This window comes from Malaya genurostris, chromosome 2, assembly GCF_030247185.1.
Source record: "Malaya genurostris strain Urasoe2022 chromosome 2, Malgen_1.1, whole genome shotgun sequence".
NCBI classification, from domain to species: domain Eukaryota; kingdom Metazoa; phylum Arthropoda; class Insecta; order Diptera; family Culicidae; genus Malaya; species Malaya genurostris.
The window spans coordinates 260,852,961-260,872,199 of record NC_080571.1 but is presented as its reverse complement, the minus strand read 5'-3'; the positions used below and the strand labels follow the sequence as shown (position 1 = coordinate 260,872,199).

The 19,239-nt window shown below is 37.1% G+C and overlaps 1 protein-coding gene across 1 annotated transcript in view; it reads left to right on the top strand.

The window, feature by feature from the left end:
- The window catches only part of LOC131429206 (low-density lipoprotein receptor-related protein 12-like), a 272,621-nt gene that overhangs the window by 28,269 nt on the left and 225,113 nt on the right, over positions 1-19,239 (top strand). Inside the window, exon 2 of the mRNA XM_058593256.1 lies at positions 3,076-4,052. The gene's annotated coding sequence lies outside the window, so the exon portion shown is untranslated. The remainder of the gene's footprint in view (positions 1-3,075; positions 4,053-19,239) is intronic.

Genomic DNA, 19,239 nt, shown 5'->3' with positions numbered 1-19,239 from the left:
CGTTTATGTAGTGAGGATTCCAAACGACAGAACAGTATTCCAGGGATGAACGAACAAGCGAGCAATACAGAGATTTTAAACAGTACACGTCTGTAAAATGTTTAGCCATCCTCATTACAAATCCTAAGTTGCGAGAAGCTTTAGAAACGATAGCTGATGTGTTGCTTGAATGTCAGTTCCTCATCGAGCAAGACACCAAGGTCTTTAACACACATCGTTCTGACAATCAAGAATCCTTCCGGAAAAGTAATTATAATGAAATAGCTCTTTCTTTTTCAAGAACGTAATGGTCGAGAGCACTTGTCAGGATTCAATTTCATACGGTTTACTTTATACAATTCGGCAAAGCTCAACAACTGTCGTTGTAGAAAACCTGCATCTTCTGGGCTTCGAATGTAATAGTAGATGTTAACGTCATCGGTAAACGATGGACGAAGACCCTCTAGAGTAAAGTTGACGTCGTTGAAGTCCGAGATGGCTACTCTGCAGAATTCCGGACGAAGCGATAAACTCATTGGAAACGTGATTGACGGTTTTCACTGCTAAACGATGATCCATAAGATATGATTGCAGCCATCGAAGAACGTTTAGCAATTGTTGTATTGTGGTTTGTTATATCAAAGGCAGAAGAGAGATCGGTGTAAAAAGCGTCAGTTTGTAAACCTTTTGACATACCATCAGTCAAATAGCACATGAATGACAATACTGCTTGCCGTATTGCCACACAGCCGGAAAAGCTGGAATAAGTATGCACAAAGCAACAAACGTACTTACTGCTGCAAAAATGCCACTTTGTTTAATCTTTCTACTTCACTCTATCAGCAAACACACGAGTAGCAACTTCTGAAGCTACCTACCTAAAAATGGTAGTAAACACAACAGTTTGTTTGTGCATGTTCGAAAGTTGTTGTGTAGTAAAGTCTCTGCTTTTGACAAGAACGTGATCAACATGTAGCATTTACTACCGAAATTCAAGCATGCTATGTTTTATTGATACGGCCCCTTGTCTCTCGATTTCAGTTACACAGGGTACCCAACTGCCTTACATTTGAATCATTCCCATGGATTTCATTCGTACAGAAACTGCTTGTTAAGTCACTTCCAATGATTCTGTAAGCTCCTTTTGCGTTTGACTCGGATCTTCATAAAGTAATGTCTCCACCTATTTGTCTTGGAATATTTTTGGTTGCCCTGATCGAGGCTTCTTATCTTCAACGCTGAAATCGCCATTCTTGAAACATGGAAACTATTGCCTACATTATTTATCAGTTGGAGCATTATCACCATAAACATTCACAAGCATTCGATGCTTTTCAGCAGCACTTTTCTTCCATTAAAAACAAAAAAAACTAAAACTTCCCGCAAATGCCCCTTAGTTAACACAAAACTTCTTATAATTAACACAATAAAGAAAAAGGTTTTTAATAAAACTCGAAGCAATATGAACTTAACTTAACTTATCGACATCGGTTACTGTTCAAAACAGCCAGATCCATATTATGAAAACGGACCACACTAATTTGTACTCCCAATATAAAATGTGCTTAACAGACGTCATACAAATCAATCAAAAAAAAAAGAACGTTCGCTCACACCAAATGTTGTTTTTCGAATATAATCTTAATACTACCTTCATACATACATACCTGATACATGGTGTTTACTCTTTCAAAACCATTGTCTCCGTTGTTAAAAGCCTGTTATCCAATAGAGCATAATAGATGCAATCGAAATAAGGTAATGCATACCATTATCGAAAATTTCGTTGACCTTTAATTAAAAATACTAATTTATATTTATTTATGCAAATCGACGCGTAGAAGTATTGCCTAACATTAGGCGTAATTATATTACTAATCGATAAACATTTCTTTGAGGTATAAGTGATCGAAAGCAGAACATTTGCATACATGGATACCTCTTTGAATTTCTAAATGTCATCCCTATATAGAAAACAAGGATGTGTTTCACTTCAAATCAATAAAATTCATGACTTCAAGAGCTAGTCTAACTAAGAAACGTGAACATTTAATAGAAAATGAGATAGAACTTTTCGATTTGGCTCACACATTCGATTGGACTGTTGCCATCTGAGTACCGTAGGTGACCAGAGATTTTCATGGGAGGCTCGATTCACGTAACTCTTGTAACGAATAAAATCCCAAATAATGTAATCTGTTTTTGCGAAGTAAATTGCAAATAACTTTATTTTTTTTTACAAATTCGAAAAGAGGTTTTAGCATAATACGAAAAAGTGTGCTATGACCATATTCGTATCTTGTATTTTTGATACTGACTCGACGAAAAACCAGAAACAATGTTCCAGCTCGATTTAGAATACAAGACGGCGGCGGGAAGGATTTGTTGAGTAGATGTCACTAAACCGTGATTGAGATCACGTAAACATTTTTACGAAGTAAATTCCAAATAAAGTTTTTTTTAAGAATTTTGGCTATACTCTGGAATTCGGTTCCGACTCAGTTCGTCGAATAGAAAAAATATCTGTGTGTATATGTTTGTGTGTATGTTATAAAATTATTTTGTCGAATAAGTCACTTGTACGGTTATATCTACGAAACTTTAAATGTCAGCCATATAATTTCAGTCAATTTTGCTCTTGAACGAATCTAAAATTATTGATATTGGTTAATCCATATCCATATTGAGCGGGAATGAGTTTTGACGTTATGCCAAACTACTTTATGCTAAACGTGGTATCCCCGGTATAGGTTGTGCCAATGACAATCTGTAATCGGAATTTTAGGTAAGCAAATTTACAGTTTAGTAACTTGCATATGATCCGTTATCTTCGCAAAATCATTCGAAAAATATCTCAAATTAAAAATTATTTCAAGTTCAAGTTTCCTATGTGTCCGACTGTTTACTCTCTGGTTGAACCTCACCTAGTTTTCCATTCACAAAAACAGCACGTTTTTCAAGCATAATGCAGACTATTTCTTCTATCAATTCCTCTGAAAAGCCATTATGTTGAACCCATGAAAGCAAAATCCTGTTTTTTTTTCAGCTTCCAACGTTCAACTATCGTTAAACCATCATGTTTTTCTCCTTCCTTAGATTACTTTTCATAACGCTGAGTCACCATCGAAGCAAGGGCGAACGGGAAAAAAGTGAATTAGCTCATCATCAAAATCATCCCCGAGGCACAAAGCAAACCACGATCAGCTAAAAGCGAATCCATTCAGAAACAGCGCGTAAAGCTACTGAATAAGGGATTCAAAGTTCGCAAAAGTTTACCGTAAAAACGCCGGGAAAAAAAAAGGTCAGCCAAAATCATCGTTGGCCAAATCCTGCTAATTGAATCTCGCAGACATGCAGACTTTGTGGGTCAGAATGAAATCAATATACTAATCGTTTTGTTCCGATCCGTACTATCAGTGAAAGAGACGTGAGCTCTCAGGAAAACAAAAGGGAGCAACAACAACAAAGGAAACTAACACGAACTGATTCGGGAGAAAACAAGAGTCCATAAGCAGCCCGTGTAGCAGCAGCCCGACAGGGTCACGATACGGGTCGTTTATCAACGGTGGATTTATTTGGAATGTGCTCTTTTCTACCTTCGAGGAAATCTCCCAGGATTCTCCCGGTGGCAGCCCGTCTAAGTTGTTCTGTTCGCCAGCAGCAACAGGGAATCTAGCTGAAAGCCTTCACTTTTTACAGAACAATCCCAATCGGCGAGGAACTACGCTACATTTCCTCCTTCCAGTTGCGGTTTCGAAGGTTGAAGAAAAGCCACCACCGGGAGAGACGTGCTTCTGTTCGCTGTCAAGAAGTTTATCTCTGCGGGCATTCTCTTCTGACGTGATTTAGGTGCACGGATCAAGTGGCTGAGAACGGTAACATAAAAAGCCACCGGATTAGGTGATGAGTGTTCTGTGGGGGAGGGAAAAGTGAAGTGTCTCCGTAACCCGAACCGGCGATGGTTTAATCACGTTTTTACTAAAGCCGGGCGGCGATAGAGAATCCAATTGTCGCCGCACATAGTTACAGTTTTTGCCGGAAGGTTTCTTCTGTTCGCACTTGAATGGATACTGGTAAGTGTTGCTCTTTTGTTCGGTTTGTTATCGACTGGGGCTTTTCGGGAGGGCGGTGATTTTTGACTTTTCGCCACAGTACGTGCCAAGAGTTGTCAATACTGCAGCAATTTGTATACCACGGATGACCCCGAGGAAAATTGATTGGAATGATAATAATGCTCTCAACATAATGGACCTCGTGCCCGGATCAGCTGGAAGTCAAAAAGAAAAAACCGTAGCGGTACCCGATACCGGTTTCGATGATAATTTATCGGGTGGCAGGACTCACTGTATTTGCGTTATTTGCTCATGGTTTCATCAATAATTATTTGTGGATTGCGGATGTTAAACAGTCATACCCGAGAGCGAGGATAATGCATCGAATCGGTCTGCTCCTAGCAGGAATTAATATTTGAGCTTCCACGCATGGTTGACTTCCATCGCATTAGTCCCATGTGCAATAAAATGAAAATGTGGCTGTCGTGTTTAATTTATATTAGCATATTTTTGCATTTTTAATGTTTGATCGCGGAGCTGACGTTGAGGTCCGATTTCGTTATTCGTTGAGGTTCGATGGAGTCGTTGTATTTAATATCACAACATCATCATCATCATGTTAGTGAAGGACATTCAAGATAATGTGGAGGTAAATATAAAGGAAAATCTAACGATTGAGAAATTCCAGAAATGAAACTCATCAGACTTCACATACTCAGAAATGGGTGAAACATTGCCCAGGTTTGCAGTATGGCAGACCATTTGTTTTGCATGAAGGTATCAAAGCTAATTTTCAAAAAGGGTAGAGTACTTTTACAAACACTTTCTACAAATTGTTATGATTCAGAAACTAAAAATTGTACAAATATGTTGTCTGAAAATAGGTTGTAACAGATGACTGAAAGTATATTGACAGGCTCCTCGCGTGCAGCTAGTAGCTATTTTTTGACAGTGGTTTGTTTACACTGCTGTATAGAAAAAACTGATGCAAGTTTGAATAAAGCAGTCTTTTGCGTTTAGCAATATCGTCTAAAGGAACTCGAAAGAAAGCTAAAAATTATGTTTACAAACACTTGGAAAAATCCGTAACGGTTCGATCCCAATCAAGCTGTGATGGAAAAACAGTTTATCGAGTGTTGAACACTTAAAAGGAAACACTGACTGCACGGAACCCCTCGCGATCGTGAAACAACCGAAATATTAGTTGTTTTTCTGAATTTTATTGGTTAAAATTTGGTACAACTAATCGATTGTTGTTTTTTCTAAACTGTCATTTTTGTTTTTCGATCAACAGAAACGATGGTTGAAATAACAAAAGTTTGGTTGAAAAAAAAAGAGGGTGTCAGTTAGTCAAGACACATACCTTTCAATTTCAATAAAGATTTTAGTTACAACAACCGACCTTGTTTTTGATTTAACAGTTATGTGAGTTGAAAAACAAATCGGTTTTAGTTGTTTTAGATATTACGATTAGTTATTTCAACTTAAGCCAAACTATTGATTTTGAATGATAATAAAATATTCCTTATTGATATACGCTCTGAGTTTTTAAATAAAAATTCGGTATGGTAAGATATAACCTTTCTCAGCCCTTGCTTTATATTAAATGAATTATTCATTGAAACCATTTTTATTTTTGTTTTTAATATACTGTCTTTTATTAGTGCCGGTGTCAACGAAACTTTCTAATTGTGACCACTATATTACTTACGAACAAAAAGTCGAACCGAACGCATTGATTTCTGTTTTTTGAGCCATTGCAACTTACAGTTTCAACAGATTATATGAATGAATATTAAACTTTTTCAATTTAATCACTTTGTTCATACAATACGATGGAGAATGAAGTTGGTTTTAAGACTAAAATTCAAACGCATACAATTCACTGGGTTCTAGTTTTGGTTAAACACGTTTTGTTAATTGCAATATCTCTAACGGCTATCAGTTCTGTGCATATCACTACTTTATATCAATCGTTACTTCTTCTAACACTAGAGCAGTAAAGATGTAGATAATTTATCATCTCATTAATATTCTGACAACTAGTGTTATGATAAACATTAATTTACTATCATTTAAAAGCTACTCTTCACGAGTTTTACAAACGTATAATAAGCGAATTTCGTTTGCATGAAAATATTTAAGAAACGCGTTTGAATTTCAACTAAAGTAATAATTGATTTTTCATTGCGATTTTTGTTTTGCTTTGTACTGTTTTTGACATTAGACAGCATTAAAAACAACATATTTTTCAACTACTTCAATTTGTGTAAATCAAATACCAAATTGGTTGAATCAGTTAAAATAACAACTGCAAAAATCATAAATTGCGAGGTCGTAATTTTTTGATTGGAGGGTTTTCCGTGTGTGAAAACGAATCTAGGGCAGAAAATATACAATATATTTAAAAATAGAGCGTGAGAAAAAATCAGCGGACCTACGGTGTGTTTGGGTCAAACTGTTGAAAAAAACCACTAGTTTTGCAAATTTTGCTTTGAGCTATTGTTCAACTAAATAAATTCAAATGTTTTCCAAAATACAAAACATCAATCGAAACACAGTGAGAAATAAGCCGGTGAAGGAGTTGAAGACTAGTGTTTGTTGTCTGATGAACAGAGAAGATGTTTGGATATTGGATACCGATCGTGAGGCGGCTAGGATATAGACCACATAGACACATTTCGATGTACGCTTTATCATACCCAGTCGTGTGCTTGAGTTGTGTCTATCATAAGGCTTAGGGTGGCGAAATAGTAACGCGTATGCACGGAATGCATAAGAACGCAGGTTGTCTCAGAGCATATCTTTTTCCAAAACATAGTTTTTCTAGTGAGTTTCTCATTCATTTGGCTTCTCCAATACAGGGTCCACCATGTAACTTTTTTTTAAACATGCAATAAAACACAAACGGTTCATCCGATTTCAAAACTTCTTTTCTCATATTAAAGTACAATCCTTCCGGTTAATTGTGGAATATAATTTCATTCAAATGGCTGCCTCGGCTGGCCTTGCAGTACGCCATACGGTCGGTCCAGTTTTTTAGTACATTTTCGATTGTATGCAGCTTTATTTCAACTATGGCTGCACGAATGTTGTCCTTCAAGACTTGAATTGTCTCTAGCTTGTCCACATAACACTTATCTTTGACAGCACCCCAAAGATAATAGTCTAACGGCCTCAAATCACAGCTCCGAGGTGGCCAAACGACATCCGAATTTCGACTGATAATTCGATCTTCGAAGACTGTGCACAGAAGATCGATCGTAGTGTTGGCACGGATCGCCGTCTTGTCGGAACCAAATGGTGTCCAAGTCTTCCTCTTCATGTAACGGGAAGAACCAATCGCTAATCATGACGCGGTAGCGCTCGCTATTGACCGTGGCGGTGGCTCCTGCCTTATTTTCGAAGAAAAATGGACCAATGATGCCGCCAGACCAAAATCCGCACCAAACCGTCACTCTCTGAGGATGCATCGGCTTTTCCATGATAACGTGCGGATTTTCCGTCCGCCAGATGCGACAATTTTGCTTATTAACATACCCGCCGAGATGAAAATGTGCCTCATCCGAGAAGATGATTTTTTGGCAAAAATCGGAGTCTTCTTCAAGCTGATCGCAAGCCTAGTTGGCGAAGCGATAACGGATGGTCTCGTGGTTTCAACTCCACACAAACATTTCCGTTCAGCGGAAGGATAAAACTAAGTTTCTGTCAAATCAGAATTGACATTAAGGTCGAAATAACCGCTTGTTCAAAAAAATGTTAGATGTATATGGCTCCAATCGATGAAGGAGTATTTTTGATGACACTACTTTGAAATCATGATTTGCGGTGTCCACTGTATCTCAGCGCAGACTAATCAGAAGTCAACAAATCAAAGTACCATAGTTATAGTAGATGTTTTTCTAGACCCCAACTTTTTTGTTTTATTTGTTTTATTTTTTAAATTTTTGGTGGTTGTTTAAAGTCAAGAATGCGATTTTTCACGAAAAAATCCGCCATTTTGTAGCTGTTAAAATCTCTCCAAAGTAACAAAAAACGAAAAAAGTCTGGGGTCACCACAGCATTCACAAATTCAACAGAAACAAACACCCACTGCATAACAAATATTTTTTTAAATCCTTTACAACTAATAAACTTAAAGTTTCCCTGGAAAAATGTCATAACCAAATTCGAAATTGGAAATTAGTGAGACAAAAATATTTTCGCTAATAAATTTTCATTATTTTTTTGTAGTAGGTGTCTTCACAAAAATGGTTTGTATTCAACTGGCGCATCCTTTGATGTAAAAGATTTTTAGGGTGGTCCATGTTTGGACTAAACTCTGTAGTCTAATTTTCTTAATTGAATTAAAAAATTATTGCATTCCACAGTGAAATTGTAAGAAATTTTATTTTGAGCCACTTTGTTGATAAAGCCATCTTTATTTGATCGAGTTACATAAATTTTTCGGAGTAAATGTAGGGCGGCTCTTAAAAAATCACCTTTTTGTGAACAATTTTGTTCAACTAAGGTTCCAATATTAGCTACCATTCAGAAGTTATGATTGTTTTGCCTTTCTCATATAGAAAGGCTATACAATCACTGTGAATACTGACTTTTGAACCGAGGCCCGGAGGGCCGAATGTCATATACCATTCGACTCAGCTCGACGAAATGAGCAAATGTCTGTGTACGGGTGTATGTGACAGATAATGTCACTCGATTTTCTCAAATATCACTGAACCGATTTTCACAAACTTAGATTCAAACAAAAGGTCTTATGGTCCCATAGCTCGCTACTGAATTTCATCTTTGTCCAACTCCGGAATTACAAAGTAATATGTGCAAATCTATAGAAAATACGCATTCGAATTTCTCGGAAATTTCTCAACCGAGTTTTACAAACTAAGATGCCAATGAAAGATCGTAAAATTCTTCAAAATGTCCCCGAAAAGTTGATCAAGATCTGACTTTCACGACGAAAACTTTCAATTTCATGAGTAGTTTTTCACAAGCGATAGCGAAACTAGGTGCACATTTTTATAAAACTTATTGCAAAATTTATCTAGTTGGCACATCTTGTTAATTAGTGGGTGTATAAACCTATTTTGGGACTACTAGTCCCCGGTTTCCGCTTCCGAAAGCACCGATAATGGTGAAGAAAAGCTCCAAAACCGGAACTCACTTCGATTTCTCAGCAACGGTTAAACCGATGTTCAGAAATCATCTCTCAAATTAAAGCTCTCATTATCTTAAAATATACTGTGCAATTCCATCCAGATCCGATTTCCGGTTCCGAAATTATAGGGCAGAGAGTATCAAAACTTTCAAACTGTCATACAAAATGATGCGAAATCGGTACGTGCTGGTACGGAAGAAGAAGAATACACACCCGCCTAGCACACAGCGTACATTGTTGAATTCTGTATAGCGTGCAGGGTTGCCACATTTAAATCTATATTAACCTGACAAAACTGTTTACAAATTGGAAAGGTGATGGTAGTTTATACCAAAGAAAGTTCAAGTTTGAAAAAAATATCTTGACAGGATGATTTGATTGAAAACATAAGTTATATGAGAAAGGCATCATTACACCACTAGGTGGATTAAAAAAGGTCTAATATAAATATTCAACAGATACCAGATCGGTAATAACTAATCTTATACGGTTTCTGAAAGATCATAAAATAAAGAAAGTTTGAAGAGGAATCCGAGAGGGTGTTATTTTGTTACTCATTAAAATTAATTCAAACTACAAAACATAATATTTAATAGCGATAATATTTTTGTTTCGCTAATTTCCCGTTTCGGGCCACCGTGCAGTGGTCGAAGCGTCGAACAGTTTCCAATAGAAAACAGCCGTTCTTAATTAATAATGACCTTCAACCTTCTTCAAGCTTCTAAAATAAAGTAAAGATTGTTTAATATAGTGTAATTAAATGGAATTTATTTCCTTTGATTTTCGCTCTTGACAGGAAAAAAATTGCAATTAACACAACGTGTATTTCAATAATACTCTGAAATAGACAATTGAAATAGAATTGAATCAAAAATTTGATTGAAAACCATCATCGATGTAAAACTAAATTAGAATGTCTCGATTTTCAATTAATTATGCGACATATTTTAATTTACACTTAGTTTTGCTTTTAAAGTACACCGAAAAAAATATGATTTTAACAGGTGATATAATTCTACAAACGATACAATTTAAAACTACTTAATTTTTCAAATGACGCAAAATTCTACTTACACAGAATTTCACACGCTCCGAGTGTAATTTACACTCGGCTACCAGGTATGGATTTATATGTATTAATTATTCGTCTGTGGTTCAGTCGATTAACCAATGTGCTTCTTGATCGAATGTTTCTCGGTTCAAGTCGCGCTGTTGCTGTTGATATTTTGTTTTTTATTTAGTTCGAATTCAAGCCATGTGATATTCAAATCACACAATTTTACATGTTCTTAAATATGAATTTGTATGAAATAAGACGCTCCGTTTATGTGCATCTTATAGGATGTTAATCAAGAACTTTTTTCGAATTGTGTAAATTGAAAAGTAAAGATCTAAGGAGTAACTAAGGAGTAAATTTCCTGCTCCAAATATGTGCATGAAAGTAGATGTAAGTATTTTTAACCGTGTGGTCTTGATTAGACGGCGCAAATAAAAAAACGAGTTTTTTTACCTTCGTGTCTAAACCTATCGAAAACGGCTACTTCTAGGAGAAAGGTCTTTGTGAGCAAATTCATTTCACTGGGGGAGATCGGGTCGGAAACGGTCACTTCTGCTCTTATGTAAAAAATATCGCGTAAAATAATATTGTCACTCGGAATGTTATATACAACCTTCAGTTACAAAACGCATTTGGTTTGACGTACATATCTTTACTTATACGAGCGCAATCTGTCTCGGAGTGCACCAACCTCGAAATCGAGAATCTCAAAATGGGTGGGGTAAAATGGCCTGTCACATTTTGAAACAATCAGACATGACCAAATATTGTGTGTCAATTATTTTTTCTTGGTTTTCTAATATTCTACAATAGTTTCGCACATGAAAAATATAATTTGAGTTCGCTTTCACATCTTATCCAAGTCAGTCGATAAAACAAAACCGCTTACGTTGGGGACGGAAGAAACCAAGTACAGTATTGTGTAGTGAACAATAGAACGATCTCGAAATGAGTGAGCCAAACGAACAAAAGCTACCGCCGGTACGAAAGAATACATTTATTGTTGACTTCAGGTAGTGCAAAATTCGACCTTCGATACGAGAACTTCAATGCTTGCTTAAGGAGCAAATGCACCTTGATATCAAACGTGTGCATTTTGCAACAAGACAAATAATGTTGTTTACATCCAGTTTTCTAAAGAGTTGGATGTAATTCAATTCGCTAAAGACAATAACAATGTGCACTATGTAGAGCACGAGAACATTAAGTACAACATTCCAGTATATATGAAAGATAGTGCTGTAGAAGTGCGTGTGCATGATCTTCCCTCAAGCGTCCTTATATTCGCAAAACTATGTCTCAGTACGGAATGATTTTTTCCATCGAAAAAGAGAAATGGAAGAACTTTTTCCCATGTATTCTAAATGGTGTACGTTTGTTACGCATGCGCTTGAAGAAGGCTATACCTTCTTTTGTGAATTTCTACCAAGATACAAGAATTCCGTGAAAATCACTTGTTACCTATGACAATCAGATGGTCACATATCATTATTGCCAAAAAGCCGTTCGCTATAGTAACCCATGTGCAAAACTGAACAAGAAGACATCTGCACAAAAGGACAACAGCGCTCCCTCAACACTAACCCCAAAAACTCCAGCACATCGGAGACAGACATCAACAACAGGACAAGGTATCCCAACTACAACTAACAACACACCCAACGCTTGGACAAAGTAGTAACGACGATTTCGCCAGAAAAAAAGTGACACCGAACCAATGGACGGAAGCGTGAATAGCGAGCCACTGGACTCCCTTCATTCGTTGGAGAGCCATGCAAACGCTTCTCCGCCAAGAAAAAAAGACGGGTGGGTAAAGTAAGAGACATAACTGGATGTTGTGAATACGAAAACAACTGACATGTTGCTTAACTCTTCCGAATATCAATTAGTTGATCAATTGTGTGAATTATGCAAGCATTCCCCTTTTTTACATTTTTCGCAAAAACAAAGAAGGCTTCACTTGATCTCGATTACTGTGAATATCACACAGTGAAAAGTACACAAATCTAATCAAACAGTTCTAGATTTGCACTAAACTGAGGATATTTACCTTCGATTTGCAAGCAACAAATCCTAATAGATCTTTAGAAAACTTTTAGAGCTATTAGAACGGCTGATTTTGAATCTGATCCAAACTGATCCAATTTTTGTTAAGAGGTTTCTTTTTACGTGATTTCGTTTGTAGCATTTTCACTAATGGGCGGTCCTAACGGCTATAAAAATAGCCGCATACAGAATTTTAATGTCGATTATTTCATTTTGGATTTGCATTTCATTGAAAGAAACTATCAGGATGCTGTACGGGATTCAATGCTGCCTTTCAGAAGGACCAAATTGTAGAACTCACTACGATATTATGCACTGTTCGGAACATTTTTCTTGAACGATTTGTTGTACAGCAGCAGATATTTTGTTCTCTTCCTCACAACGCGTTCTGATTGGCTGGTGTTGACATGGGTCAAATGAGACAGGTTTTTCAATAGTGTACTATTGAATTACTTCAATGCTGTTACTATACAAGTTCAAGTTGAAAAATTTCGATTTTATTGCTAGTTAGATTTTTTAAATCCTTTCTCAGATCAAACGCGCCTTATGAATTATCCTCTTTGATACTCGTTTATACCAAACATTTAAGAAAAGTTTAATTTTGAATTGATTGAGATTATGTCACACAACTGAAAATTTTATCATAAAATTGTGATCATATTTCCGGTAGCATGTAGCAAAAATTATGTTGATTCGTTAGATGCAACAAGAGATATTCACGATCAAAAACTTATCACTCTCTCAGAGGATAAATTTAGAAAAGGCGCCCCATAGAAAAGTAAGTTCACGACATTCACGACAAAAAAATGACAATTAGATCCAGCAATAAAAAAAATAAAAGTTCTCGTAGATATAACAGTTCGGCTGAAAAGTTCGTATCATTTAATAGAAACACACATTTTTTTGCCAAAATTCGTTTTTATTATTCAACATAATTGCATCAGAGGCGATACAGCGATTATAGCGATCTTCCAACTTTTCGATACCATTTTTGTAGTACGATTTGTCCTTTGCCTCAAAATAGGCCTCAGTTTCAGCGATTACCTCTTCATTGCTTCTAAATTTTTTACCAGCGAGCATTCTCTTGAGGTCTGAGAACAGGAAAAAGTCACTGGGAGCCAAATCTGGAGAATACGGTGGATGAGGGAGCAATTCGAAGCCCAAATCGTTCAATTTCAGCATGGTTTTCATCGACTTGTGACACGGTGCATTGTCTTGATGAAACAAAACTTTTTTCTTCTTCAAATGAGGCCGTTTTTTTTTTAAATTTCGTCCTTCGAGGGCGTTCGAATAACGCTATATAATAGTCACTGTTGATGGTTTTTCCCTTTTCAAGGTAGTCGATAGATATTATACCATGCGAATCCCAAAATACAGACGCCATAACCTTACCGACCGATTGTTGAGTCTTTCCACGCTTTGGGTTCGGTTCATCGCGTGCAGTCCACTCAGCTGACTGTCGATTGGACTCCGGAGTGAAGTGATGGAACCATGTTTCGTCCATTGTTATAAATCGACGAAAAAAATCGGTTTTATTTCGATATAACAGCTCCAAACACTGCTCAGAATCATCAATTCGTTGTTGTTTTTGATCGATTGTGATCTCACGCGGCACCCAATTTGCACAAAGCTTTCTCATATCCAAATATTCGTGAATAATATTTCCAACACGTTCCTTTGATATCTTTAGGGTGTCAGCTATCTCGATCAACTTCACTTTACGGTCATTGAAAATCATTTTGTGGATTTTTTTCACGTTTTCATCGGTAACAGCCTCTTTTGGACGTCCACTGCATTCATCGTCTTCGGTGCTCATATGACCAGTAAAATTTTGCAAACCACTTACGAATTGTTGCTTCGCCCGGTACAGAGTCTGGATAACACTCATCAAGCCATTTTTTGGTATCGGCGGCACTTTTTTTCATCAAAAAGCAGTGTTTCATCAACACACGAAATTCCTTTTTTTCCATTTTTTTCACAATAACAAAAGTAGCTTTACTCAAAACGCAATATCTCACAAACTAATAATCAGACAGCTGTCAAATTTATACACGTATCTTTTGAAGGTTAGTACTAACTGAAAATGGTATGGATTTAATTCTAGTGGCGCCCTCTCATAGAAACGATACGAACTTTTCAGCCGATCTGTTATTAAAAATGATGGAACAATATGTGAAACAAAATACTAATATGTTTTGAGTTAAGATCATTACTTAAATGAATGAAAGAGCGTTCTACTCATAATCCGATTCAATGTCTGGCTCAGGTAAGAAATTCACGCCTGTGAAAATACTGTCACTTGAGCGCACAGTCTGGGTGAGCTTTGTAGGAGCATTCAATGCAAACTATGTAACGCTGATTATTGAGTAATTTGTCTCAATAAACGCAGCATTTGTCCAAATTCTTCGATGGTTCTGAATATTCGCCCTTCTTTTACCCTGCCGATGTCGAATGTGCTTTAGAAACGTACACACGTCGCCGTCGTCGGTAATATCGTTTTTGTTATCATCCCGAGATATGGGAATTTTTGGACTATTTTATTGGTACGCACTCGAAAATAGTGTAGAGCTTTTGGTGATCATTTTTACCCCAACGCTTCGTTTCGTTTTTGCGATATCATAACACAAAGAAAAATTATTTTAACGAAAAAAAACTACTAGTACCATAAGATTCAGCGCATCTGAATTAGTTGAAAACACTCACCGTGTATAATTTGTCCCTGGGAATATATTGTACAAACCAAAAATTCTGGTGCTAGAAAATTTGGCTTTTGACGAAAAAATCGATACTTTTGCACTCACCGACTACTGAGGCTCAACTGAGTGGACGGCATGTTAAATGACCTTATGGGCTGAGGGCCAGTTGGTCGCGTATAATCACGTGCCTCGCTCTGCGTATTACATTTCTCTCCATGTTCTCTCGCATATGTGCAAAATGACTCTGGATGGGCCGGGTGACCAGAAAAGTTTCGATATTTTCGGTTACAAGTTTGACTTCATCACATTAAATTGAATAAAGCTACCGCTTGTTTGGCAACCTTGCTAAGCCCATTTAATTTCTCCCTCATGTTTCGTTACGTTACCAGAAAACTGGAGCAGAAAAAATTGAACCGCTATAGAAATCGATTAAACTTCACAAAAATAACATGCACTAATCGCATGTAAATTAAATGATCTAGACATTGTCAGGATAGATTTTTGATCCATGCTTTTGAAGGCGAGATATTCAATGAGCAAGTTGAAAGACGGCGTTTTCCGCTATGTGATTCTTTCTTCAGAAAAAAGACTTTCTCGACCGCTAAAGTCAATGAATCATTCTGAAATTTTTACAGAATAATCTAAACTATTTTTTTAAGAGATTGTCAGTTGGGTTTTTAGATATTCGTCACCGTTTCTGAGAAAATTAGATTTGAAGCGTGAAAATAGTCCTCTAAAACACTCTAAAACAAAAAGGCGTCAGCCCTTAAACCAATTGTTACTAATGCTAGGGCCCACGTGTACAATTTAGAGTTTCCGAGTTACTTCGATTGGAAGAAAGTGTTTGCAAAAATACATCCACCCTTATCATGTTGAATTTTCACTATGAGTGTCCAAAATTGATTTAGTTGTTTCGGCTTCCATCGGTCACAATTGCTTTAAATCTTAATGTATTGCAACAAAACTTTCACGACAGGAAAAAGAGAGAGAGCTTCCTGAAAAATTCTCTGTCAAAACATCATCAGAATCGACTGCTAGGAGCCCTGTTTCAATCCGCTTGGTCGTTGAATTAAAAGCAAAGAAATAGACTTCTTTCGTATCAGAGAGTTCCGTTATATTTCCATTTATTCTTATCGAATTCAACTAGTGAGGTATCGACACAGGGGCTGTCCATAAAAGACGTCACACTTTTTTGACGATTTTTTACTCCCCCTCCCCCCTTTGTCACAAATTGTCACAGAAGCAAAGACCCCCCACTCCCCCTATGTCACATGTCACGAATTCAAAATAAATAAAATTCATCTCAACACATTCAATATGTATGACAAACCATATAAATATGAGGGAAAAATCGATATAGATATATTATTGTTTTAGGTAAAGAATAATATTTCCTTAGTGTAGCATACAGGGCTGAGAAAATAAAGACCAAAACCTCATCAAAACGAGATCACTGCCGGAGAATCCTTTTATTATCAGTTGATCAGTGAAATTTAAATCACATCGATCAATATCGGTACTGATCTTCCGTCACACAATGGGTAGTGATTTTGAGCTAAAATGATTCTTGATTTATGTAAGTTCAATCATTGGATGATTCGATAAGCTTTGATGTTGGTGGAGGAAAATCACATATGATCAAGATAGGACATGACATGATCTACGTCTGAAATCGTTGATCTCCCGCCCTTTTTCAAATGGAGTACAATTGAATAAACTGCATCAGAATCAGATAAGAGGAATTCTTATAATATACTATTATCAATGCTAGAAAATCAAATTACTGAAAAAATTGTCAGTGCATAACTTAAGTTAAACCGTTTGAAGGTATCTTTTTCTTTTTTACTCATATTTGGCCAAATTTATTAATATCGCTAATTTACTCGCTCCTCCGTGCACTTTTGCTGATCACAACAGAAATGATTTCCTGCATCACTCATTTCCGAATTTCCAAGAAAAAGCTTTTACATCAACAAATACACGTTTTACTATAGAATGTAAACGTTTATTGTGGAGATTTTTTCAGGAAATAGGGCAAAACAAATATAATTAAGTATTTCAAAAATGCGCTCATTGAAAATATTGTACGTCACATTCCAAAAACCTCCCCCCCTCCCCCCTGTCACAAAAGGTCACGTTTTATGATACACCCCCCTCCCCCTTGCGGCGTGACGTCTTTTATGGACAGCCTCACAATGACCCACTTATAAATCAGAAAATAGGTGTTTAAAAATCTGAAAACAGTGCTGCATTGGAAATTTGTCCTACACACACAGAGAGCATGTATTTTGGGTCAACAGGGACATAAATGATTGTCGTCGAATATTTCTTTTTAGAATGAAAACAAACAAGCAACAATCTTTTAAAAAGCCTGCCATTGAAAATATTGTTTTTCTACTTCACTCAAGAGCTAGGAATGTACAGTCTCTGAATATTTCATAAATAATGCGATCATTGCCTGATTTATTCTAACCTCAAAAAACAAGAGATCATAAATCACTTGCGACGAGTCAAGTTAGTGTAGAAGCTGTGCTTGATTGTCAAAAAGCTGACATTCACCGCAGTCTACAGCTGAAGAGAGAAAGAGCGAGAGAGAAAGATGCCTCCATTCTTTCGGTTCGGTTCCGTCACGAGAGGGACTTATCACTAGCGCTACAGTGCGCTTAGCAAAAACACCACCGTAGTGCCCGTAAATTCCGACAAACGTCTTTTTCTCCTGGCATGCTAAGGCACCAGAGGCCCGCTCGCACCCATGTCATGCCGAAGTCATATCATACGCCTATTCGCCAGCCGAACAATATTTCGCAGGGCATACATTATGAATGTGAAATAGTTACAGCAGCAGAAACGTCTTTCCGGCAAACTGTTTTGTGGCAACTTGCGGAACGGGTCTCTTCTACAGTGGAAGCCAAGGCAGAAAGTTAAGAAGATGGCTCACATCTCGCGTACAACCTTCTTCCGGCTGGTGGCATGTAGAACATGACTGCAAGGGTTTCAACGGTTCGATGGATTGTTACTTAACCATGTACCCTTCTATGTATGGATCTGTGTATGGAGCATTAAAATGCGAGAGCTTGTCGTGTTCGCTGATCAGACAACTCGACGGTCGTTGTCTGGCCACATGCTGTTGGCTTTTGGAATCCATTAAAGATTTTGCTGCACAGTCTTTCCTATTCCGAACGTTCCGGCACTCCATTCGAGGCAAGGCGTTACCCAGTATATAAACGAAATCGTGGCAGCTCCGGAAGCTCCGTACGGTGCCCGAAATGGTGACACAGGGATGGCGGCGATAATTGCTTCGAGATGTCTATCGCCATTTGAGTGATTTTAGTGTTTCGGTATAATTCTTAGCGCTAATAAATTTTTGTTCCGGGAAGATTAATTTTATCTCAGTGTTTCCAATAAATCTCGAACTATGTCAACCCTGGTAAGAGCCGAAAGATGGGTTGTCGAAGTTTGCTGGGTGCCCAGCGATTGCTTCGTTCTGAAACAGTGGCGTGTTCGGGGTTGGGTTCCGAGGGTTGACGATTCTGTGCTTTTGATCAAGAGCTAATCCTGAGAATCCGTTAGTTCGACCATCAGTTTTACATAAATCGAGTTTTTCCATTGATTTCGTATGTATGTGTGTGTGGTTTTGAAGATAAAACACATGTTCTTTAAAATCACTGGAGTATATTAAAAGCTTTTCTGTCGAGCTATCGTAATAACGCTGGCGTGAAAATAAATTATGATGTACTTAGTCTTATGTTGCATTTATGTGTACTATAGGGAGGGAGGTTGTATGGGAAAAAGATGAAAAGGTTTATTTTCCCGCTCACACCAAACTGTTCATGTTTCTTTTAGGTTTCGTAAGAACAATGAAAAATTTTAGCTCGATCGGTGAAACTATATTTTCGCGCCCGTGGTTTAAAGTTAGTATGGATTTAGTAAGTGATTGCAAAAAAATTCGGCTGGAGATCAACCTATAAACACTAAAAATCAGTAGATCAAATATTTTCGTAGGAAATTTAACGAGGAAGAAATACAGCAAAATATTCCGACATTTGTAAAAAAAAATTATTAATGGAAAACCGACACAAGGTCCGAACAATGGCTCAATCCTTAATATATCTAGCACCATCGCTGCTAGTGAAAGTGTTATTATGTCAGTTCAATTCTTTCATAAGTCGAGTTTTGTGTGTGTGTATGTTCTTTGGCTGACAGTTTCAGAGCAAATTTGTTGGTTCTAAAATACAGTAATGACACATTTGT